Source organism: Callionymus lyra, chromosome 13 (genome assembly GCF_982586985.1).
Source record: "Callionymus lyra chromosome 13, fCalLyr1.hap1.1, whole genome shotgun sequence".
Lineage (NCBI taxonomy): Eukaryota > Metazoa > Chordata > Actinopteri > Syngnathiformes > Callionymidae > Callionymus > Callionymus lyra.
In genome coordinates this window covers 6,018,416-6,041,271 of record NC_141830.1, presented here as the reverse complement: position 1 = coordinate 6,041,271, position 22,856 = coordinate 6,018,416, and the positions used below count along the sequence as shown (strand labels likewise).

Here is a 22,856-nt window from a genome sequence, read left to right as displayed (position 1 = left end):
CACACTCATGTACTTCCTCCGCTACATTTGTTTACTACTGAGTGAAGATGTTTATTTGTGACGTTCATCAGAGCGAGTGAGGTAAGTTCATGTTTCTGTATTCTTTGACTTCATTTTGATCAATTTAACAAATAAACGCGACACTACTGTGCTTTGAAAACATCTTTATTATCCTTCGTTATCAAAGGAAAGTTTAGGTTGTTTTTTGGATAAATTTACAAGACAAATGCGTTCATACTGTATAGTTTGATTGTGAATCTCCTTAGTATGTTCCAATGTTTGTTTTAGTATTTTTGTTTTAAATGTATGTAATTATCTTTTGTTTGTCACAGAACAATTTTTTTTTTATTCATTTTTAACTAGTTACATTCAAACCTTATGTTATTAAACAATGGTTTCCAGCCTCTTCGTCATCTTTTCGTTGTTGTTTAACAGCAGTTCTGTTGTGTTCTCTGCAGGTGAGAGGTGGTTGCACTGATTCAGTTGTGATGCATTTCTCACCTCATCCAAGAAATGTCGTACAAACAGCGAACTAGTCGGTCACGGACATTACTCCCCTGCTCAGTGACAAGACAACGGTTTAGTGACTTTAATGATATTTATTATCTAGCATGATTTCAATGTCATTGATTGATACATGTTTGAAGGGATTCAACACTCAAGGAACCAGCGCTAGCGATGCACACTTCCATACACATCTTGTGGGAAGCCTGATGCGATGGAGGAAGCAGCTCTGGTCCGCTCTCATGCCAGTGCTGTGAGAGAGTCGGTCGGATGGTGCAGCACAAAAACTGATATACACATCACTGCAGTTCTGGAAAGTAACAGGCAAGATACTATTTTTTTATCTATTATTATTGTATTGTTTACTATTCCTGATTGTCACTGTCAAATTGTCCTTCATGCAGTCCAGAAGCCCACATTTGGGAAAATCGCAGGTCAGCACAACTGAAAGAAAAAGTCCTTCGAGCTGGATTTGAACCAGCGACCTAAGGATGTCTGATGTGACCTCTACAGTCCTCCGCTCTACCAACTGAGCTATCGAAGGTCAAATATCAACTGATGTAACACAAAAACAATTTTTCGTCCTAGTTGTCGCTTGAGAGAAAAACACAGGAAATAGTTGAGTAAAAAAAAGTGCTCAGAGTGAAAAAAATCACAATAAAAGCCCATCATAAGACTGTCTGGTCAACTAAGACTAGTGATGTTACTGATTGTGTCGAGGCTTCGAAGCGTGTGTCGAGTAATCCAGGAATTTTTTCATGAAGCGTGTATCGAGGCGTGTGTTGGTTACATAGGTGGTGACGTAGTGATGACGTTCGAGGCCTCGCGAACCGAACCGTCACGTGACCAGTTCGGTAATCGCTCGTGAACTTCCCGCGAAACTCAGAATAAAAGTGGCCTCGAAACGCAATGGAAACGAAACATCTCTTGGATTGGCGGATTGTTGACTATAGAAAACTTTGGTTTACTACTAGTATCATGGAACCGGCGAGAAAAAGGCGTTTTTCCTCCGTGTGGCAGCATTTTGAGCAGATCTCTCCTAGAAAGGTATAATGATGTTGGAATATAGGCTGCGAATCACAGCCTGTGATTAATATATTCTCACAGACACAGACACACACCCATTATTATATATACTATATACAGTATATATATATATATACATATATATATACACACAGACCCGTTATTATATTTTATATATACACATATAAAGTATATATATATATATATATATATATATAAAAGATAATAATGGGTGTATATATATATATATATATATATATAGTTTCCATTGGACATGCCTTGTACTTATATCCATCTTTTTTTTTTCATTTTGATAAGGTGAAGTGTCTGTTGTGTTCCCAGGAAATTGGATACAACAACAACACTTCATCAATGCTGAGGCATTATAGGGCCTGCATGAGAGCTTGGAGACGACCATTTAAATTAAAATGAATAATTATTTTAAAAAAAACAAGGTTGTCAAGCACATTTTTTAATATCAGAATCATTTGCGCACAAAGATGCAATGCTCCCAATTGTCCACATGATGGCATGGTCGTGCAAATGAAGCCTCACGAGGCTTTGCTCCAAAGATGAACTACTCGGCTGGGAGGCTTCAGTGCTTCATGAGGCTTCATCTCGCCATCACTAGTGACAGCAGCATGTAATGCAAATGGTTATATTTAGAAGACATGAAACAGCTTTCTTTGTACAACGAGATCAGGGGAGAGCGCGAACGCAGTCCCCCACTACCAGAAATTATGCAGTCGAGATTCCCACATTTGGGGAATTCGCAGGGGTCAGCACAACCTAAAGTGCAATGGCTGAGCCTCGCCCTGGGTGAACCACCTTCTTGATCATGGTATCTCCCCTGCCAGGTAAGTATGAGTTGTACACGCCTGCAGTACTGCAGTGACTCGTGAGCACAACACACACACTGGTGGAGAATAATACAATATAATAGTATTAATATAATCAAACGCTGTTCCTGAATAAAAGCTTCATTACATGTGTGAGAAAATGTACAAACTAAAGACGTTTAAACACATTTACCAGGAAGAATAAGAACTTTACCCAGGATGCATTGCAAGAACAGCGCACATGCTAAGCGAGCGCTCTACCATCTAAGCTAACCCCCCTCTGGTGGTGAGGTGCAAAACTAAAAACTTCCTAGTTAATGATTTGAAAAAGTGACCTAAGGATGCCTGAAGTGACCACTACAGTCCTCTGCTCTACCAACTGAGCTATTGAAGGTCACAGATCCCAAAGTTTCAAACCAGGATTGCAACAAAACTTGTGAACACAACTTTAACAGACAACTGTTTTGTCCTAGTTGTTGCTTGAGAGAACACCATCCATCCATCCATCGTCACCCGCTTATCCGTCGCCTGGTCGCGGGGGCAGCAGCTTCAACAGAGAGCCCGAAACGACCTTCTCCCTCGCAACATCTGCCAGCTCCGACTGAGGGATTCCAAGACGCTCCCATGCCAGTGAAGAGATATAATCTCTTGTTTTATACGTCAGAACTTTTAAATAAGTGAGAAAATAAGTATTCTGGAGGATGCGGGCATCGATCCCGCTACCTCTCGCATGCTAAGCGAGCGCTCTACCATCTGAGCTAATCCCCCTCTGGTGGTTGACTTCTGAACTGCATGGTGTCTTGTAAATTTGCATTCAGGCATTCTTATCCAGTGAAATTGATAAGATAAAGCAGCCTCTATCTCACCTGTACAGTGTACATTTTAGGACATCGTCAGGTATCAGACCAAACGGCTTCATCCTTCAGATGAAGCAGCCTCAGAAAAACATCCGTCAGACGAAGCAGCCTTAGGCTTTAATATATCTTACTTATAAAGAACATTAGATAGATAGTTTTATTTATCTGAGTTCGGAAATTCACAATTCAAGCAGAAGATTTACAGATTAACACGTTTAAAAAAAAAAAAGGCAAGAATACAAAGTTTTGCTAACTTTGGGAATTACATAGTCAGGAATCAGACAAAACGGCCTCAGACAAACCTCCGTCAGATCGAACTTTGTCAACCTTCAAAATAAAAGTCCCCAGACAAAACTACATCAGATAGCGTCTGGGAAAAATAAGCGAACCATTTTATTGCAAATTGAACCGGAAGTGCATGTGATAACAACGTGATATTAGACAAAACGACATCAGATAGCATCTGGGAAAAAAATCACCGGACCATTTTATTTAGAATAAAACCGGAAATACATGTGACGTCACATGTCAAAATGCCATCGGATTTTGTAGTATTGTTATCACATGAATTTTTGTTTTCAGCACCATTTGCTCTTCCATGATCTTTAGTAGGAAGTCTGTTTTCCTTCCAGTAAGATAAATGTTTGTATGTACTTCATAGTTTAGTAACAAGTGGTATCAACAGGATCAAGAAATGTATTTGGTTCCCACGGTCTCTGTCTTAGGGTTTTGGCTTCACAGTGTTAGGATTCACCAGCAACTTGGTGACCCTGGTCTGCTTGTCCGAAAATGTCTTCTGTAGCAGCAGAGAGCCAAAAATCTTATACAAGGCCTTCACAAGGTCATCAACTTTATAGCAGGGGTGTCAAACACACCCAAAGGGCATAGATGCAGGTTTTTGTTACAATTAGTCAATTAAACATGAGATAAAGAATTAAGTATCGGCTTAAATTGCATCACCTGACTGAGAATCAACTGGTTACAGTCTTCAGTCACCCTTTTGATTTAAATATATGTGCTTGAATGGTTGGATCAAAAATCATCACAGTGTGTTGCTGGACAGGTTTGACACCTGTGCTTCAAAGTTTTAACTGCAGTTTGATATTGTTTTATACATCAGAACTTTTAAATAAGCGAGAAAATAAGTATTCTGGAGGATGCGGGCATCGATCCCGCTACCTCTCGCATGCTAAGCGAGCGCTCTACCATCTGAGCTAATCCCCCTCTGGTGGTTGGATGCTGAACTGCATGGTGTCATGGACATTTCATTTCTTGTGGGAAGCCTGATGCGATGGAGGAAGCAGCTCTGGTCCGCTCTCATGCCAGTGCTGTGAGAGAGTCGGTCGGATGGTGCAGCACAAAAACTGATATACACATCACTGCAGTTCTGGAAAGTAACAGGCAAGATACTATTTTTATCTATTAATACTGTATTGTTTACTATTCCTGATTGTCACTGTCAAATTGTCCTTCATGCAGTCCAGATGCATACATTTGGGAAAATCGCAGGTCAGCACAACTGAAAGAAAAAGTCCTTCGAGCCGGATTTGAACCAGCGACCTAAGGATGTCTGATGTGACCACTACAGTCCTCCGCTCTACCAACTGAGCTATCGAAGGTCAAATGTCCACTGATGTGACAGACAAGTGTGTTTCGTCCTAGTCGTCGCTTCAGAGACAAACAGGAAATAGTTCAGTAAAAATAAGTGCTCAGAGTGAAAAAATTCACAATAAAAGCCCATCATAACTGGTTGGTCAACTAAGACCTCTTTAGATTGTTGGTGTGTGAGCCTGAAGACTGTGACAGCAGCATGTAATGCAAATGGTTGTATTTAGAAGACATGAAACAGCTTTCTTTGTACAACGAGATCAGGGGAGAGCGCGAACGCAGTCCCCCACTACCAGAAATTATGCAGTCGAGATTCCCACATTTGGGGAATTCGCAGGGGTCAGCACAACCTAAAGTGCAATGGCTGAGCCTCGCCCTGGGTGAACCACCTTCTTGATCATGGTATCTCCCCTGCCAGGTAAGTATGAGTTGTACACGCCTGCAGTACTGCAGTGACTCGTGAGCACAGCACACACACTCGTGGAGAATAATACAATATAATAGTATTAATACAATCAAATGTTGTTCCTGAATAAAAGCTTCATTACATGTGTGAGAAAATGTACAAACTAAAGACGTTTAAACACATTTACCAGGAAGAATAAGAACTTTACCCAGGATGCATTGCAAGAACAGTGCATAGAGGAGCTCCCCTCCCCCCTCAGGAAAACAACAATCCACAGTCGTTGACACATCTTTAAAAGATGAAAAGATTGTACCAGCATCAGATACCTCTCACATGCTAAGCGAGCGCTCTACCATCTGAGCTAACCCCCCTCTGGTGGTGAGGTGCAAAACTAAAAACTAGTTAATGATTTGAAAAGTGACCTAAGGATGCCTGAAGTGACCACTACAGTCCTCTGCTCTACCAACGGAGCTATTGAAGGTCACAGATCCCAAAGTTTCAAACCAGGATTGCAACAAAACTTGTGAACACAACTTTAACAGACAACTGTTTAGTCCTAGTTGTTGCTTGAGAGAACACCATCCATCCATCCATCGTCACCCGCTTATCCGTCGCCTGGTCGCGGGGGCAGCAGCTTCAACAGAGAGCCTGAAACGACCTTCTCCCTCGCAACATCTGCCAGCTCCGACTGAGGGATTCCAAGACGCTCCCATGCCAGTGAAGAGGTATAATCTCTTGTTTTATACGTCAGAACTTTTAAATAAGTGAGAAAATAAGTATTCTGGAGGATGCGGGCATCGATCCCGCTACCTCTCGCATGCTAAGCGAGCGCTCTACCATCTGAGCTAATCCCCCTCTGGTGGTTGACTTCTGAACTGCATGGTGTCTTGTAAATTTTCATTCAGGCATTCTTATCTGGTGAAATTGATACGATAAAGCAGCCTCTAGCTCACCTGGGTTTCCGGTACATGCACTGGGCGCACTAGACCAAAGCCCTGTTTAAATTGATGGACCTTTAGACAGATCCTCTTGGGTTCAGAAATGATTACTCAGTTCATTTACAGTTTTTGTGCATCTTAACATCCTTGTTCCTTTGTGTCAAAGCCATATAACTGTTTAGCACCTTTTGCTCTTCCATGATCTTTAGTAGGAAGTCTGTTTTCCTTCCAGAAAGATAAATGTTTGTATGTACTTTATAGTTTAGTAGCAAGTGGTATCAACAGGATCAAGAAATGTATTTGGTTCCCACGGTCTCTGTCTTAGGGTTTTGGCTTCACAGTGTTAGGATTCACCAGCAACTTGGTGACCCTGGTCTGCTTGTCCGAAAATGTCTTCGGTAGCAGCAGAGAGCCAAAAATCTTGTACAAGGCCTTCACAAGGTCATCAACTTCATAGCAGGGGTGTCAAACACACCCAAAGGGCATAGATGCAGGTTTTTGTTACAACTAGTCAAGCAAACATGAGATAAAGAATTAAGTATCGGCTTAAATTGCATCACCTGACTGAGAATCAACTGGTTACAGTCTTCAGTCACCCTTTTGATTTAAATAGTTGTGCTTGAATGGTTGGATCCAAAATCATCTCAGTGTGTTGCTGGACAGGTTTGACACCTGTGCTTCAAAGTTTTAGAGCGAGCGCTCTACCATCTGAGCTAATCCCCCTCTGCTGGTTGACTTCTGAACTGCATGGTGTCTTGGAAATTTGAATTCAGGTATTCTTGTCCAGTGAAATTGGTACGATAAAGCAGCCTTCAATCGTACCTGGGTTTCCAGTGCCTGTACTGGGCGTACAACACCGAAGCCCAGTTTTCATTTCTGGACCCTTAGACAGAGCCTCTTTGGTTCAGAAATCATTGCTCATTTCCTTCTTATTGTTGAGCATCTTAACATCCTTGTTCCTTTGTGTCAATGCAATAAAATTGTTGAGCAACTTATTCTGTTCTTTGATCTAGAGTAGAAAGTTTGTGTTTCTGCCAGTAATACAAACTTATTCATCAACTTTATAGTTCAGTAGCAAGTGAAGTATCCACAGGGTCAAGATTACAGTCATGCAAACATGAGTTAAAGAATGTATTGGCATAAGATTGCATCACCTGACAGAGTTACAATCAACTATTTACAGTCTTCACTCACCCTTTTGGTTTAAATATATGTGCAAGAAACTTCAACGCAGCATGTATTGAGTTCCCATTTTTTTGTCAAAAAGTGGAGGGTAAAACTCATGTAGGGCTCAGTGGTTCGACTGGACCACATGTCGGTGGTGCTAGCTTAAAAAATCCACTTCACTCAGTTCTGCCTTTACAGTCTTGACACAAGTTTCATACGCCTCTGGGATTGCAACGTGTGTGAAGTACGTGTGAGAAGGCACTTGATATCTTTATAAGATCCAAAAAGCCATCATTACACACTGAATTGACTGAAAGTATGCTTTTTGCGATTCATCGCGTAACGGCTGCGGTTAGCGCTTTGTGTTGCTTTGAATTGTTTTCATACGGAGTGACAGAAGCAAACGATGCATTTTATTGCGTTTTTTGAGGTTGCCTTCCGCTTTCCCATCTTTACCAGAGTTGTTGACTGATATTATTTGTAAAAGGACCTTGTGGTGGTTCCTAAGGTGGCTGTGTGAATTTGTAGTGTTTCCCCTGTTTCCGTTGTTTTTGGGATTTGTCGTCTGAATTGAAACCTAAATACGTATTTCTAGATCCCTGAGGTAATGTGTCTCCTTGTCTCGCAGCTTTCATCGCCAGTTCCCAACTGTGCTTCAAAGATTTAAAGACTTTTAAATAAGCGGGAAAAGTATCCAGATAGGTTTTCTGGAGGATGCGGGCATGGATCCCGCTACCTCTTGCATGCTAAGCGAGCGCTCTACCATCTGAGCTAATCCCCCTCTGGTGGTTGGTTGCTGAACTGCATGGTGTCATGAACATTTGCGTTCAGGTATTCTTATCTGGTGAAATTGGTACGATAAAGCAGCCTTCAATCTTACCTGGGTTTCCAGTGCCTGTACTGGGCGTACAACACCAAAGCCCAGTTTTCATTTCTGGACCCTTAGACAGAGTCTCTTTGGTTCAGAAATCATTGCTCAGTTCCTTCTTATTGTTGAGCATCTTAACATCCTTGTTCCTTTGTGTCAATGCAATAAAATTGTTGAGCAACTTATTCTGTTCTTTGATCTAGAGTAGAAAGTTTGTGTTTCTGCCAGTAATACAAACTAATTCATCAACTTTATAGTTCAGTAGAAAGTGAAGTATCCACAGGGTCAAGAAATGAATTTGGCTCTGAATGTCTTTATCTTACGGGTTAGGATTTTCATCATAGTTGTCGCTTGAGAGAAAAACACAGGAAGTAGTTGAATAAAAATAAAGTGCTCAGAGTTGAAAAATTCACAATAAAAGCCCATAATAACTGGTTGGTCAACTAAGACCTCTTTAGATTGTTCGTGTGTGAGCCTGAAGACTGTGACAGCAGCATGTAATGCAAATGGTTATATTTAGAAGACATGAAACAGCTTTCTTTGTACAACGAGATCAGGGGAGAGCGCGAACGCAGTCCCCCACTACCAGAAATTATGCAGTCGAGATTCCCACATTTGGGGAATTCGCAGGGGTCAGCACAACCTAAAGTGCAATGGCTGAGCCTCGCCCTGGGTGAACCACCTTCTTGATCATGGTATCTCCCCTGCCAGGTAAGTATGAGTTGTAGACGCCTGCAGTACTGCAGTGACTCGTGAGCACAACACACACACTCGTGGAGAATAATACAATATAATAGTATTAATATAATCAAACGCTGTTCCTGAATAAAAGCTTCATTACATGTGCGAGAAAATGTATAAACTAAAGACGTTTAAACACATTTACCAGGAAGAATAAGAACTTTACCCAGGATGCATTGCAAGAACAGTGCATAGAGGAGCTCCCCTCCCCCCTCAGGAAAACAACCCTCAGCCAATACTGCATGAGAGCATTTGATCCAATGTTTAACAAAGGGCCTCCTTGGGACTTGGCACTGGAGGGGGGCTGGAACTTCAGAAAACGGTGATCTATGATCAGACTTTTCTATACCAGGAATTGTTGAGATAACAGATCAATGGCTGCAAACAAGTACAATATACCAGGATCAGAAGGAGAGATGTAATTCTTAACCTCAATAGATACTGTTGGATTTCAATGTAATGATTGATGTAAAACCAAACAGTATAATAGTACCTTCTCTTATCATGTGGGGTTCTATGTCCACATTTAGTGTAGGCACTGGAAACCTTACACCAGAGGAATCAATAAAGTCGTATCTATCAATCGTTCTTAAATGCAAGGTTGACACATCTTCAAAACGTCAACATGAACAAAAAAAAAAAGTATTGGAGGATGCGGGCATCGATCCCGCTACCTCTCGCATGCTAAGCGAGCGCTCTACCATCTGAGCTAATCCCCCTCTGTTTGTGCAGTGGAAAACTCCACAATTTCCCCCTGCTGGCTGATATGCAACACTTTTTTGCTGTATAATTAGTATTTTGCTACATAGAGCTCTCTAGTCTCCTTCCGCTTATCTGGGTTCTGGTCGCGGGAGCGGCAGGTTGAGCAGGAAGGCCTAAACTTTCCTCGCCCAGCTACATTGCCGGGGGGCGTCACTCAATACATCATGTTTTAAGACTTAAGGGAGCAGCACAATCATTAAAAACATTTAAAAAAAAACATTTCCTAAACTATATAAATACGAGCATTGGTGATGGACCACGACAGCAAGTAACGTTTATGTAAACACACAGCCCACCACTGTAAAAAGAAAAAAAGTCCTTCGAGCCGGATTTGAACCAGCGACCTAAGGATGTCTGATGTGACCACTACAGTCCTCCGCTCTACCAACTGAGCTATCGAAGGTGATGCTGTACCTTTGCCCAAAATCAGTGTTAGAACTTTTGCCTTTTACAGAAACTATTGTCCTCATGTTTAAGCGAAAGTGTCTGACTAGTGGTCACCAGCATGATTGACGCATGACAGTGCAAAACAGGAACAGGTTTAGTAGAAAAGCAGCCATTATTATTGTTAACTTAAATCACTAGCTGTAGATCATGTCTGTCAGAAATCATTACATCATGAAGACGTTGATATAAGAGTTAGTTTATCATTGACAGTAAATCAGGGGAGAGCGCGAACGCAGTCCCCCACTACCAGAAATTATGCAGTCGAGATTCCCACATTTGGGGAATTCGCAGGGGTCAGCACAACCTAAAGTGCAATGGCTGAGCCTCGCCCTGGGTGAACCACCTTCTTGATCATGGTATCTCCCCTGCCAGGTAAGTATGAGTTGTACACGCCTGCAGTACTGCAGTGACTCGTGAGCACAGCACACACACTCGTGGAGAAGACATCATCACATGAATAGAATCAAGATGTGCTCCTGAACAAAGCTTTAGTCCATGGAGGAGAAAAACTAAAAAACTAAAGACGTTTAAACACTAAACGAAGAAGAATGTGGACATTACCCAAAATGCATTGCTGTGTCGTGAAGCAGGACTAAACATTCTCCACTTTTGCATTAAAATGGGCCAATATTGAAGAATTAATACATAAACACAACTGTGTGATACTGCAGTACAAACGTGATTAATGTTAAAACAAAGATAACTGTAGAAGAAGAAGAATGTAAGCAGCTCCCCTCCCCCCTCTGTGAGACAACGTCTAAACCGCCATGTGGTCACAAAAACGTCACTACTGCCCACTGTTGGTGGGAAATGGAACTACAACTAAAAAGCAACAGTAACCCATTGGATACAATAGCACAGAGTGACAGATGAACATGCGAACTGAACAGATTTGGATTATTGACACGACATCTATCTCAACAGTCTTTCAGCTGTGTTTCCACGGTTCTACGTGTTCAAAGATTCAAGATTCAAAGCGTTTATTGTCATAGGTACTACGTACCATGAAATTCTTACTTTGTACCCCCAACAAAAGTGCACAGTAAAAAATAAACATATATATATAAATATATATACATACATATATAAATAACTATATATACATTTGAAAGAATAAAATCTAAAAACAGAGCAACAAAAGTAGAGGTAGTGCATGCCTCTCCTCAGGATGGAGGCAGCTCTACTGTGGACCCTGCGGTGGTATATGCTCTGCACGGAGGGCAGAGAAGTTCTTGTGATCCTCTCAGCTGTCTTCACCACTCTCTGCAGGCGTTTGCGGTCCGTCACAGTGCTGCTGCCGTACCACACGGTGATGCAGCTGGTCAAGATGCTTTCAAGATGCAGCTGTAGAAGTACTTGAGGAAATTCTTGACATTCCGAACTTTCTCTGCCTCCTCAGGAAATACAGCCGCTGTTGTGCCTTTTTGACCAGCTGTGTGGTATTAAGTGTCCAGGTAAGATCCTCGCTGATCTGGACGCCCAGGTATTTTAAGCTGCTCTACCACTCTACTTCAAGCTCTCGGATATATAGTGGCTGATGAGGCTTCCTCTTCTTCCTCATGTCCACTATGACCTCCTTCGTCTTGTCGGTGTTGAGGGTGAGGTTGTTGTCCTCACACCATGCCACCAGACTGGCCACCTCCCTCATGTAGGCCTCCTCCTCCCCACCAGTGATGCATCCTATCACTGCTGTGTCATCTGCAAATTTAAGGATGATGTTGTCCTCGTGGGATGCGACACAGTCATGGGTGAACAGGGTGTAGAGGATGGGGCTGAGGACACATCCCTGTAGCACACCGGTGTTTATGGTGATGCTCAGTGAGGTCTTGTCTCCAATCCTGACCGACTGGGGTCGGCCTGTCAGGAAGTCCAAGAGCCAGTCACAGAGGGTTTGGTGCAGACCGATCTGTTGGACCGGTAGGCATACAGTAGGGGGTCCAGTGTGTCTGGTATGTTGCTCTGAATGATGGCCAGCACTACTCGCTCAAAACACTTTGCTATGATCGGAGTGAGTGCTACTGGTCTGTAGTCATTCATGCAGGTGGCTGGGTTTTTCTTGGGGAGGGGGACGATGGTTGTGGTCTTGAAGCAGGTTTCGAACAATGCTCTGGCTGAGGGAAAGGTTGTAGATGGAGGTGAGAACATCATCCAGCTCGTTTGCACACACTCTGATGGCCCTGCCAGGGATGTTGTCTGGTCCTGCTGCTTTACGGGGGTTGATTTTCCTCAGTGCCTTGTTGACCTGTACTGGAGATATAGCTGGTGGGGGGGTTGAGGGGGTCCAGGTATGTTTGTGTTGCCCCTCTGTTGCGGTCATCCACAAAACTGTCTATGGAGTTGATAGTGCTGGTGGTGGTCCTCTTATAATCAGTGATGTGCTGCAGGCCTTGCCACATCCGCCCGGAGTCTGCAGAGGAGTAGATGCTGCTCCTTATACTGCCTCTTGGCTGTTGTGATGGCCTTCCTCAGTCCGTACTTGGAAGCTTTGTACTCCGCTGCCTGACCTGAAAGCAAGAGAGCGGGCACGTAGCATGTGGCTTACTTGACTGTTGATCCAGGGCTTCTGATTAGAGAACTTTGTGACCTTTATTGTGGGCACGATGTTCTCCACACAAGTGCTGATGTAGCAGGTCACATAGTCCTCAACACAGACAGAAGAGTCCTCCAGCGTAGCCGCATCCTTGAATATCTCCCAGTTAGTCCGTGCAAACCTCTCAAAACCCAACCCTAACGTCCCCGTCGTGAGAGGTGGACACAGGTAAAGCTGGCTAATAGGGCAATGGTAAAACTCATGGGCCAATCACCCGTGAAGTGGATAAACCCATCCACAAAGCCACCTGGATATCACCTGACCACACCACCGAAAACCAAATAGACCACATATGTATAAGCAGGAAGTTCAAGCATTCTCTCCGGGATGTATGAGTGAAGAGGGGGGCAGACGCCGGGACAGACCACCACCTACTGGCTGCAAAAATCCAACTCAAGCTAAAGCGCTGCAACAACCCCTCTGACAGCAGAACAAAATTCAACCTACAGCTCTTCCAGGACATTGGAACAACTGAACTGTATCAAACCACCCTACAGAACAGGTTTCAAGCCCTGCAAGAACTCCAACAATCAGGGAAAGAGTACTGGAACAGCCTGAAAAACATATGGAAGGAAACATGCCTAGAAGTGGGGAAGAAGACAACGAAACACAAACCCTGGCTGTCAACAGAAACACTGAAAAGAATAGAAGAGAGAAGGGCAAAAAAGGACACACTAAACAAATGCAAAACCCGAGCAAGAAAGGCAGCAGCCCACAAAGACTATGAGTTAGCAAACAAGAAGGTGAAGAAAAGTGCTAAATGTGACAAACAGAATTACATTGAGGCCTTGGCATAAGAAGCACAGGAAGCAGCTGGAAAAAACAACCTCAAGGATCTCTACATGACCACCAAGAAACTGGCCGGAAAGTTCAGACAGACGAACACACAAATCCGTGATAAACAGGGAAGACTCCTTACCACCAAGGAAGAACAACACCAAAGATGGACAGAGCATTTCAGGGAGCTGCTCAATAGACCATCCCCGGTCCAAGAGATAGAGATTCCACCAGCAGCACACATGCTTAACATCAACTGTGCCCCCCCAACAAGATCTGAGGTAAAGAAGGCCATCAAGGCACTACGATGTGGCAAAGCAGCAGGACCAGACGACATCCCAGTGGAGGCCCTTCAGGCTGATGTTGAAACCTCAACCAACATGCTATACCAGCTGATCAAGGAAATATGGGAGGATGAAGAAAATATACCAACAGACTGGAAGGGCGGGCTTATTGCGATCATTCCTAAGAAAGGAGACCTCAGGGATTGCAATAACTACAGAGGAATCATGTTGCTATCAACACCAGGCAAAGTGCTAAATCGCATCATCTTAGAGAGATTGCGAAAGGCGGTTGATGATGAACTGAGAGAAAACCAAGCTGGTTTCAGAAACGGAAGATCATTCAGTGACCAAATTGCTACCCTCAGGATCATCATCGAACAATCTATAGAATGGAACACACCTGTTTATGTCAATTTCATCGACTTTGAAAAAGCTATGGGATTAATGGCAGACTACGGAATCCCCCCCAAATACATAAACATCATCAAGATTACATACCAGGACATGCAATACCAAGTGCCTCACCAGGGACAGGCACAAGAAACATTCACGGTGCTCACTGGGGTGAAACAGGGCTGCCTGCTTTCCCCTTTCCTTTTCCTCTTGTGCATTGACTGGACGATAAAGCAAGCTACCCACAATACAAATACTGGCATCCAATGGAGTCTGACAGAACAGCTAGAGGACCTCGACTTTGCGGATGACATTGCACTACTCTTACATAGCCACCAACAGATGAAAGAGAAATCCCAACTGCTAGAAACAACAGCCGCAGGACTGGGGCTTAAAATTAACGGAGGAAAAACAAAAATAATGCGGATAAACAACAAAAACATGAGTCCTATAAACATCGGGGACCAGACACTGGAAGAGGCCGTAACCTTTACATACCTGGGAAGAGTGATAGCAGTGGACGGTGGGACAGAGGAAGATGTGAAGTCAAGAATAGGGAAAGCAAGAACAACATTCAACATATTAAATAAGATCTGGAAAACTAAGAACATCTCACTCAATACGAAGCTCAAAATCTTCAACTTCAACGTCAGATCCGTACTGTTGTATGGATCAGAAACTTGGAGGACCACCAATGCCATCACCAATAAACTACAGACTTTCTCCAAAGTGGGGGCGTGGTGCAGCCCTGTATGCACCCCGTATATTACTGTAGACATGGTCCAATGTTTTTTTATCACGGGTGGGAATTTTCACATGTTGGAAATATTTCGGAAAAACAGTCCGTAGGTTGCACTGATTGAAGTCACAGGCAGTGATAAAAACAAAATCAGGGTGAGCCGTTTATAAAGCGCTGATGACGTCATGGAGTTCCCCAAGTACGGTCAGTGGCGGGGGGATGTAAACAGCGACTAAAAACACTTGCTTCATCTAAGAGCTTAAACGTTTGACTACACATTCACAATCAACATTTCACTCCAGACTGATTCACTGGTTCGAGACAAGCTCGGATCAGAATTAGATACGACACTGGTTATTTAAAACATCTGTTTATCTGCCAATAACACCTTAAATCGTAGATCAAAGAACAAAGCAAGAAACACCCGGGAAAGGGGGGCTAAAAGACGGAAACCCCCACCTGAGAACATTTAAATGATTAGATTACAAGAAGCAAATCAATTTTCCCTAAATATAGCGATGTTTCTACAGATTGGGGCCTTTTTTGTTTGAGCGGAATGAACAAAACTTCCTTCGAGCCGGATTTGAACCAGCGACCTAAGGATACCTGGCGTAACCACTACAGTCCTCCGCTCTACCAACTGAGCTATCGAAGGTGAAAATCAGTGTTAGAACTTTTGCCTTTTAGAGAAACAATTGTCCTCATATTTAACTAAGTGTCTGACTAGTGGTCACCAGCATGATTGACGCATGACAGTGCAAAACAGGAAGAAGTTTAGTAGAAAAGCAGCCATTATTATTGTTAACTTAAATCACTAGCTGTAGATCATGGGATCAGAAATCATTGCATCATGTTCATGAAGATCTTAGTAAGAGTTAGTTTATCATTGACAGTAAATCAGGGTAGAGCGCGAACGCAGTCCCCCACTACCAGAAATTATGCAGTCGAGATTCCCACATTTGGGGAATTCGCAGGGGTCAGCACAACCTAAAGTGCAATGGCTGAGCCTCGCCCTGGGTGAACCACCTTCTTGATCATGGTATCTCCCCTGCCAGGTAAGTATGAGTTGTACACGCCTGCAGTACTGCAGTGACTCGTGAGCACAACACACACACTCGTGGAGAAGACATCATCACATGCTGGAATATAATCAAGATGTGCTCCTGAACAAAGATTTAGTCCATGGGTGAGAAAAAGTTAAAAAAAAATAAAGACGTTTAAACACTAAACGAAGAAGAATGTGGGCATTACCCAGAATGCATTGCTGTGTCGTTAAAATAAGGAGGACTAAACATTCTCCACTTTTGCACTTAAATGGGACAAGATTGAAGAATTACTACATAAACACAACTGTGTGATACTGCAGGACAAACGTGATTAATGTTAAAACAAAGAGTAACTATAGAAGAAGAATGTAAGCAGCTCCCCTCCCCCCTCTGTGAGACAACGTCTAAACCGCCATGTGGTCACAAAAACATCACTACTGCCCACTGTTGGTGGGAAATGGAACTACAACTAAAAAGCAACAGCAACCCATTGGATAGAATAGGACAGAGCGACAGATGAACATGCGAACAATTTGTTCCAACTCGTGAGCTTGTGTTTGTTTTTAGATATAAATTTAACTGAAGAGATTTGGATTATTGACACGACATCTGTCTTTCAGCTGTGTTTCCACGGTTTTGTGTGTTCAAAGATTCAAAGAGTTTATTGTCATAGGTACTACGTACCATGAAATTCTTACTTTGTACCCCCAACAAAAGTGCACAGTAAAAAAATAAAAATATATATATATATATACACATACATACATACATAAATAACTATATATACATTTGAAAGAATAAAATCTAAATACAGAGCAACAATATTACAAGTAGTGCATGAGGTAGATGTGGTTTAACTGTTGAGGATTCTGATGGCGGTTGGAAAGAAAGAGTTTGTCAGTCTCATTGTTCTGCACTTCACACTCCTGTACCTGCGGCCTGAGGGCAGGAGTTTGAACAGTACGTGCTGGGGTTGCGTGAGATCTTTGAGGATGGAGGCAGCTCTACTGTGGACCCTGCGGTGGTATATGCTCTGCACGGAGGGCAGAGAAGTTCTTGTGATTCTCTCAGCTGTCTTCACCACTCTCTGCAGGCGTTTGCGGTCCGTCACAGTGTTGCTGCCGTACCACACGGTGATGCAGCTGGTCAAGATGCTTTCAAGATGCAGCTGTAGAAGTCCTTGAGGAAATTGTTGACATTCCGAACTTTCTCTGCCTCCTCAGGAAATACAGCCGCTGTTGTGCCTTCTTGACCAGCTGTGTGGTATTAAGTGTCCAGGTAAGATCCTCGCTGATGTGGACGCCCAGGTATTTGAAGCTGCTCACCCTCTCTACTTCAAGCTCTCGGATACATAGTGGCTGATGAGGCTTCCTCTTCTTCCTCATGTCCACTATGATCTCCTTCATCTTGTCGGTGTTGAGGGTGAGGTTGTCCTCACACCATGCCACCAGACTGGCCACCTCCCTCCTGTAGGCCTCCTCCTCCCCGCCAGTGATGCATCCTATCACTGCTGTGTCATCTGCAAATTTAAGGATGATGTTGTCCTCGTGGGATGCGACACAGTCATGGGTGAACAGGGTGTAGAGGATGGGGCTGAGGACACATCCCTGTAGCACACCGGTGTTTATGGTGATGCTCAGTGAGGTCTTGTCTCCAATCCTGACCGACTGGGGTCGGCCTGTCAGGAAGTCCAAGAGCCAGTCACAGAGGGTTTGGTGCAGACCGAGTGCAGACAGTTTGTGGGGAATGACTGTGTTTAAGGCGCAGCTGTAGTCAATAAAGAGCATCCTTACATAGGAGTCTTTATTCTCCAGCAGGAGGAGGGGATAATGGAGGGCAGCAGCAATGGCATCTGAGGTGGATCTGTTGGACCGGTAGGCATACAGTAGGGGGTCCAGTGTGTCTGGTATGTTGCTCTGAATGATGGCCAGCACTACTCGCTCAAAACACTTCGCTATGATCGGAGTGAGTGCTACTGGTCTGTAGTCATTCATGCAGGTGGGTGGGTTTTTCTTTGTGAGGGGGACGATGGTTGTGGTCTTGAAGCAGGTCCGAACAATGCTCTGGCTGAGGGAAAGGTTGTAGATGGAGGTGAGAACATCATCCAGCTCGTTTGCACACGCTCTGATGGCCCTGCCAGGGATGTTGTCTGGTCCTGCTGCTTTACGGGGGTTGATTTTCCTCAGTGCCTTGTTGACCTGTTCTGGAGATATAATTGGTGGGGGGGGGGTTGAGGGGGTCCAGATTTGTGTTTGTTGCCCCTCTGTTCTGTGGCCGGAGTCTTCAAAGCCGGTATAGAAGGTGTTGAGGTCATCCGCAAAACTGTCTATGGAGTTGATAGTGCTCGTGGTGGTCCTCTTATAATCAGTGATGTGCTGCAGGCCTTGCCACATCCGCCCGGAGTCTGCAGAGGAGTAGAAGCTGCTCCTTATACTGCCTCTTGGCTGTTGTGATGGCCTTCCTCAGTCCATACTTGGCAGCTTTGTACTCCGCTGCCTGACCTGAAAGCAAGAGAGCGGGCACGTAGCATGTGGCTTACTTGACTGTTGATCCAGGGCTTCTGATTAGAGAACTTTGTGACTTTTATTGTGGGCACGATGTTCTCCACAAAAGTGCTGATGTAGCAGGTCAAATAGTCCGCATAGTCCTCAACACAGACAGAAGAGTCCTCCAGCGTAGCCGCATCCTTGAATATCTCCCAGAATGTCTCCCAGTCCCCTGGGTGTTCACCTCAACAATAAACTGAACTGGTCCACACACATCAACGCCGTGTACAAGAAGGGCCGAAGTCGCCTCCACCTCCTGGGGAGACTGAGGTCCTTCGGAGTGTGCAGACCACTTTTAAGGACCTTTTATGACTCCGTGGTAGCCTCTGCTATCCACTACGCTGTGGTCTGCTGGGGAGCAGGCAGCACGGACCGGGACAGGAAGAGACTCAACAGGCTGGTCACGAGGGCCGGCTCTGTCCTGGGCCGCTCGCTGGACTCGGTGGAGGAGGTGGGAGAGAGGAGGACACTCTCCAGACTATCCTCCATCAGGGACAACACTCTCCACCCACTGCACCTGACCGTGGAGGAGCAGCTCCTTCAGTGGCTCAGGCACCCCCAGTGTAGGACGGAGCGTTATAGAAGGTCCTTCATCCCAACTGGTGTCAGGATATTTAACTCTCTACTTTAAATATCCTGATGCTAATCCGTAGTGTGTTTTTCCTCTCGTTTATTTTATTTTTTACTTTACTTTTTTGTTTTTATTTTTATTTTATTTTATTCTATTGTATTTTGTTAATAGTGTTAAATTTCTAATTTTGTAAATAATTGTATATTTTTAAGATCTTTTTTATTTTATTTTGTATTATCTCTTTTATTTTTATTTTTTTCCTTGCACTTTTTTTTTTTAAACTGCGCTGTTGTAAAAGTGTGTTTCCCCTCTGGTGATGAATAAAGCTTTTCTATTCTATTCTATTCTATTCTAGTCCATGCAAACCTCTCAAAACCCAACCCTAACGTCCCCGTTGTGAGAGGTGGACACAGGTAAAGCTGGCTAATAGGGCAATGGTAAAACTCATGGGCCAATCACCCGTGAAGTGGATAAACCCATCCACAAAGTCACCTGGATATCACCTGACCACACCACCGAAAACCAAATAGACCACATATGTATAAGCAGGAAGTTCAGGCATTCTCTCCTGGATGTACGAGTGAAGAGGGGGGCAGACGCCGGGACAGACCACCACCTACTGGCTGCAAAAATCCAACTCAAGCTAAAGCGCTGCAACAACCCCTCTGACAGCAGAACAAAATTCAACCTACAGCTCTTCCAGGACATTGGAACAACTGAACTGTCTCAAACCACCCTACAGAACAGGTTTCAAGCCCTGCAAGAACTCCAACAATCAGGGGAAGAGTACTGGAATAGCCTGAAAAACATATGGAAGGAAACATGCCTAGAAATGGTGGGGAAGAAGACAACGAAACACAAACCCTGGCTGTCAACAGAAACACTGAAAAGAATAGAAGAGAGAAGGGCAAAAAAGGACACACCAAACAAATGCAAAACCTGAGCAAGAAAGGCAGCAGCCCACAAAGACTATGACTTAGCAAACAAGAAGGTGAAGAAAAGTGCTAAATGTGACAAACAGAATTACATTGAGGCCTTGGCACAAGAAGCACAGGAAGCAGCTGGAAAAAACAACCTCAAGGATCTCTACATGACCACCAAGAAACTGGCCGGAAAGTTCAGACAGACGAACACACAAATCCGTGATAAACAGGGACGACTCCTTACCACTAAGGAAGAACAACACCAAAGATGGACAGAGCATTTCAGGGAGCTGCTCAATAGACCATCCCCGGTTCAAGAGATAGAGATTCCACCAGCAGTACACATGCTTAACATCAACTGTGCCCCCCCAACAAGATCTGAGATAAAGAAGGCCATCAAGGCACTACGATGTGGCAAAGCAGCAGGACCAGACGACATCCCAGCGGAGGCCCTTCAGGCTGATGTTGAAACCTCAACCAACATGCTATACCAGCTGATCAAGGAAATATGGGAGGATGAAGAAAATATACCAACAGACTGGAAGGGCGGGCTTATTGCGATCATTCCTAAGAAAGGAGACCTCAGGGATTGCAATAACTACAGCGGAATCATGTTGCTATCAACACCAGGCAAAGTGCTAAATCGCATCATCTTAGAGAGATTGCGAAAGGCGGTTGATGATGAACTGAGAGAAAACCAAGCTGGTTTCATAAACGGAAGATCATTCAGTGACCAAATTGCTACCCTCAGGATCATCATCGAACAATCTATAGAATGGAACACACCTGTTTATGTCAATTTCATCGACTTTGAAAAAGCCTTTGACAGTGTAGACCGAAAGCTGCTATGGGATTTAATGGCACACTATGGAATCCCCCCCAAATACATGAACATCATCAAGAATACATACCAGGACATGCCAAGTGCTCCACCAGGGACAGGCACAAGAAACATTCACGGTGCTCACTGGGGTGAAACAGGGCTGCCTGCTTTCCCCTTTCCTTTTCCTCTTGTGCATTGACTGGACTATGAAGCAAGCTACCCACAATACAAATACTGGCATCCAATGGAGTCTGACAGAACAGCTAGAGGACCTCGACTTTGCGGATGACATTGCACTACTCTTACATAGCCACCAACAGATGAAAGAGAAATCCCAACTGCTAGACACAACAGCCGCAGGACTGGGGCTTAAAATTAACGGAGGAAAAACAAAAATAATGCGGATAAACAACAAAAACATGAGTCCTATAACATCGGGAACCAGACACTGGAAGAGGCCGTAAAATGTACATACCTGGGAAGAGTGATAGCAGTGGACGGTGGGACAGAGGAAGATGTGAAGTCAAGAATAGGGAAAGCAAGAACAACATTCAACATATTAAATAAGATCTGGAAAACTAAGAACATCTCACTCAATACGAAGCTCAAAATCTTCAACTCCAACGTTCGTACTGTTGTATGGATCAGAAACTTGGAGGACCACCAATGCCATCACCAATAAACTACAGACTTTCATCAACCACTGCCTTAGACGTATCCTCAGAATCTTCTGGCCAAATCGTATCAGTAACATCAACCTGTGGGAGCGAACCAAGCAAGAGCCAATAGAGCTGATACAGCTGATAAGGAGAAAGTGGAGCTGGATAGGTCACACACTAAGAAAAAGCAAAACGGCAATAACCAAACAGGCACTAACATGGAACCCACAAGGCAAACGGAGCAGAGGGAGGCCCAAAAACACCTGGAGGAGGAGCACAGAGCTAGATGTGAAAAAGAAGGGACTGACGTGGAAACAGCTGGAGAGGATGGCACAAGACAGACGGGGGTGGAAACTATTCATCACTGGCCTATGTTCCGAAATACAAAGGCCTAAGTCAAAGTAAGTCAGTCCGTGCAAAGCAGTCTTGCAGGGTGCTCTCTGTGTCTGGACTCCACAGTTTAATTTTTGTGACAGGATTTGTCCGTTTCAATAATTGTTTGTAGGCTGGGTACATAAACAAGGATATATGGTCTGAGTGTCCAAAGTGGGGGCGTGGTGCAGCCCTGTATGCACCCCGTATATTACTGTAGACATGGTCCAATGTGCTTTTATCACGGGTGGGAATTTTCACATGTTGGAAATATTTCGGAAAAACAGTCCGTAGGTTGCACTGATTGAAGTCACCGGCAGTGATAAAAACAGAATCAGGCTGAGCCGTTTATAAAGCGCTGATGACGTCATGGAGTTCCCCAAGAGCGGTCACTGAGTTGGCTGGCGGGGGGATGTAAACAGCGACTAAAAACACTTGCTTCATCTAAGAGCTTAAACGTTTGACTACACATTTACAATCAACATTTCACTCCAGACTGATTCACTGGTTCGAGACAAGCTCGGATCAGAATTAGATACGACACTGGTTATTTAAAACATCTGTTTATCTGCCAATAACACCTTAAATCGTAGATCAAAGAACGAAGCAAGAAACACCCGGGAAAGGGGGGCTAAAAGACGGAAACCCCCACCTGAGAACATTTAAATGATTAGATTACAAGAAGCAAATCAATTTTCCCTAAATATAGCGATGTTTCTACAGATTGGGGCCTTTTTTGTTTGAGCGGAATGAACAAAACTTCCTTCGAGCCGGATTTGAACCAGCGACCTAAGGATACCTGGCGTAACCACTACAGTCCTCCGCTCTACCAACTGAGCTATCGAAGGTGAAAATCAGTGTTAGAACTTTTGCCTTTTAGAGAAACAATTGTCCTCATATTTAACTAAGTGTCTGACTAGTGGTCACCAGCATGATTGACGCATGACAGTGCAAAACAGGAAGTAGTTTA

The 22,856-nt window shown here is 43.9% G+C and overlaps 14 non-coding genes across 14 annotated transcripts; all 14 read right to left on the bottom strand.

Annotated features, from left to right (window-relative positions):
• Window positions 1–961: 961 nt before the first annotated feature.
• trnay-gua (transfer RNA tyrosine (anticodon GUA)) lies at window positions 962–1,048 on the bottom strand. The gene is given in 2 exon segments: window positions 962–997; window positions 1,012–1,048. It is a non-coding gene; the product is annotated as a tRNA-Tyr (tRNA).
• A 1,182-nt stretch (window positions 1,049–2,230) lies between these two features.
• On the bottom strand, window positions 2,231–2,395 carry LOC148067082 (U1 spliceosomal RNA). Its single transcript, XR_015713257.1, has one exon. It is a non-coding gene; the product is annotated as a U1 spliceosomal RNA (small nuclear RNA).
• A 669-nt stretch (window positions 2,396–3,064) lies between these two features.
• Window positions 3,065–3,137, bottom strand: trnaa-agc (transfer RNA alanine (anticodon AGC)). The gene has a single exon. It is a non-coding gene; the product is annotated as a tRNA-Ala (tRNA).
• Window positions 3,138–4,377: 1,240 nt separating this feature from the next.
• Window positions 4,378–4,450, bottom strand: trnaa-agc (transfer RNA alanine (anticodon AGC)). The gene has a single exon. It is a non-coding gene; the product is annotated as a tRNA-Ala (tRNA).
• Window positions 4,451–4,758: 308 nt separating this feature from the next.
• trnay-gua (transfer RNA tyrosine (anticodon GUA)) lies at window positions 4,759–4,845 on the bottom strand. Its single transcript is given in 2 exon segments — window positions 4,759–4,794; window positions 4,809–4,845. It is a non-coding gene; the product is annotated as a tRNA-Tyr (tRNA).
• A 250-nt stretch (window positions 4,846–5,095) lies between these two features.
• On the bottom strand, window positions 5,096–5,260 carry LOC148067078 (U1 spliceosomal RNA). Its single transcript, XR_015713256.1, has one exon. It is a non-coding gene; the product is annotated as a U1 spliceosomal RNA (small nuclear RNA).
• Window positions 5,261–6,022: 762 nt separating this feature from the next.
• On the bottom strand, window positions 6,023–6,095 carry trnaa-agc (transfer RNA alanine (anticodon AGC)). The gene has a single exon. It is a non-coding gene; the product is annotated as a tRNA-Ala (tRNA).
• Window positions 6,096–8,767: 2,672 nt separating this feature from the next.
• Window positions 8,768–8,932, bottom strand: LOC148067076 (U1 spliceosomal RNA). The gene has a single exon (XR_015713255.1). It is a non-coding gene; the product is annotated as a U1 spliceosomal RNA (small nuclear RNA).
• A 668-nt stretch (window positions 8,933–9,600) lies between these two features.
• trnaa-agc (transfer RNA alanine (anticodon AGC)) lies at window positions 9,601–9,673 on the bottom strand. Its single transcript has one exon. It is a non-coding gene; the product is annotated as a tRNA-Ala (tRNA).
• A 359-nt stretch (window positions 9,674–10,032) lies between these two features.
• trnay-gua (transfer RNA tyrosine (anticodon GUA)) lies at window positions 10,033–10,119 on the bottom strand. The gene is given in 2 exon segments: window positions 10,033–10,068; window positions 10,083–10,119. It is a non-coding gene; the product is annotated as a tRNA-Tyr (tRNA).
• A 259-nt stretch (window positions 10,120–10,378) lies between these two features.
• LOC148067073 (U1 spliceosomal RNA) lies at window positions 10,379–10,543 on the bottom strand. Its single transcript, XR_015713254.1, has one exon. It is a non-coding gene; the product is annotated as a U1 spliceosomal RNA (small nuclear RNA).
• A 4,971-nt stretch (window positions 10,544–15,514) lies between these two features.
• Window positions 15,515–15,601, bottom strand: trnay-gua (transfer RNA tyrosine (anticodon GUA)). The gene is given in 2 exon segments: window positions 15,515–15,550; window positions 15,565–15,601. It is a non-coding gene; the product is annotated as a tRNA-Tyr (tRNA).
• Window positions 15,602–15,844: 243 nt separating this feature from the next.
• Window positions 15,845–16,009, bottom strand: LOC148067071 (U1 spliceosomal RNA). The gene has a single exon (XR_015713283.1). It is a non-coding gene; the product is annotated as a U1 spliceosomal RNA (small nuclear RNA).
• A 6,638-nt stretch (window positions 16,010–22,647) lies between these two features.
• On the bottom strand, window positions 22,648–22,734 carry trnay-gua (transfer RNA tyrosine (anticodon GUA)). The gene is given in 2 exon segments: window positions 22,648–22,683; window positions 22,698–22,734. It is a non-coding gene; the product is annotated as a tRNA-Tyr (tRNA).
• Window positions 22,735–22,856: the final 122 nt, after the last annotated feature.